At 42.2% G+C, this 1,883-nt stretch overlaps 1 pseudogene; it reads left to right on the top strand.

Moving 5' to 3' along the window:
- The first annotated feature begins 587 nt into the window (after positions 1-587).
- Positions 588-1,118, top strand: LOC113913355 (annotated as a pseudogene).
- Positions 1,119-1,883: the final 765 nt, after the last annotated feature.

Raw genomic sequence — 1,883 nt, 5'->3', positions numbered from 1 at the left:
GGAGGAGGAAACAGACTCCACTTGTTGATGGAGGAGTGACAGACATACACAGGGATGGAAGGAATTGTTGATGTCCATCTTTGGAGTCAGTCCCCAAGGACTGTAGCTACCTGAGTTTGAATGAGTATTTTATTCCATGATACACCTCTTAGCACAAGTTATTATATAGGCTTAACCAGACTTCTTACACTGATGATCTTCTAAACTTTCAAGTCGTGTCTTTGAATGTCGGCCAGCCTATGCCTCTGTGTTGGCCTCTCCCAGCTGGGCAAGCAGAGGTCCAGGGGTCAGGCAGGCCACGCTGAGATTCTGGGATCTAGGATTCAGCATGGGAGTGGGTGCAGTAGCCTGTGGGAGAGGTACTGCGGCATTGCTTGTGTCAGAAATGATTGTTTCCATGAGGTCAGTTCTGACCACAGTCCATAACCACTCTCCAAACTACAGTTATAGGATGACGGTGTCTTTCTGTGAAAAACTGTAATTGTTGACACAATCGAGACAATGCATATGACCAGGTGAAATAGGAGAAGTAGCTGTAAGAATAAAAATCAGCAGCTGAGGCCCCTGCCAAGAGCTCCTGCCAGAAGATGGCGGCCACAGAGCTGACGCTGCCTGAGAAGTCCCTGGGGCTGAGTAAAGGGAACAAATACAGCGTTCAGGGTGAGCGCCAGATTGCAGTTCTTCAAACAAACAATGGTCCAAGTCTAACAGGACTGACTCCTATAGCAGCTCATCTTGTCAAGCAGGCCAACAAAGAATATTTGCTTGGGAGCGCTGCAGAAGAAAAAGCCATCGTTCAGCAGTGGTTGCAATACAGGGTAACTCAAGTAGATGGACACTCCAATAAAGACAATATCTGCAACTCTGTTGAAGGATCTTAACTCCTGTCTTGAAGATAAAGTCTGCCTTACAGGATTTAACTTTACCTTAGCAGATATCCTATTGTACTATGGACTTCATTGCTTTAGAATTGACCTGTTGACCTGACAGTTCAAGAAAAGGAGAAATATCTTAGTGTGTCTCGCTGGTTTTGTCACATTTAGCATTATCCAGGGATTATGCAACATCTGTCCATTGTTCTCTTCATCAAGAACAGATGATATACTAATTCCCACTAGAAGCTCTCCATGACATACAGAAGTGTGATCACAAATATTTTAAATGGAAAGTGTATTCTGGACCAGAGAACCAGCATAAATTTATACACAGTCCTTCTTTATTTGCTGAAGTTCATGGAATTAACTTATGTCTGAAAAAAAAATCAACAGCTGAAACTTGACTTGAGAGTTTTAGAGGGCACAGGTATTGAACTCAAGTTGGTTTGACTCTAAATCCCTGTACTTCCACTATAAACAGCATAGTCTTTCATGAAGTACTGGAATGTCTGTGGAAGAACTTAAAAGGTAGGTAAAAAAGAAGCTGTAACTTAATGTTATTAAGAAATGGAATGACATTGTAGGGTAGTGCAATATGTCTCTCTCAGGCAACATAATTTTTTTCCCTTAAAATATATTATTAATATCTGACACATACAAAAGAAGGTATGTATTCTACATGTACATAATAACATAGAGGCGCCTGGGTGGCTCAGTCGGTTGAGTGTCTGACTCTTGGTTTTCGCTCAGGTTATGATCTCATGGTTGTGAGATTGAGCCCAAGTCGGGCGCCACACTCAGTACAGAGTCTGCTTGGGATTCTCTCTCCCTCTCCCTCTGCCCCTCCTGCTCTTTCTCTCATTCTCTCTCTCTAAAATAAATAAATAAATCTTTAAAATAATAATAAGAAGAACAGTGAACCCACACCTAACCTAAGAAGTGGAACATTGACAATATCATTGCATCAAACTTCTTCCCCCTTCTCCATCTAGAAGATCTCCATCTGGG

This window comes from Zalophus californianus, chromosome 14 (genome assembly GCF_009762305.2).
Source record: "Zalophus californianus isolate mZalCal1 chromosome 14, mZalCal1.pri.v2, whole genome shotgun sequence".
Taxonomy (NCBI): Eukaryota; Metazoa; Chordata; class Mammalia; order Carnivora; family Otariidae; genus Zalophus; species Zalophus californianus.
This window is presented reverse-complemented; position numbering and strand designations above follow the sequence as displayed.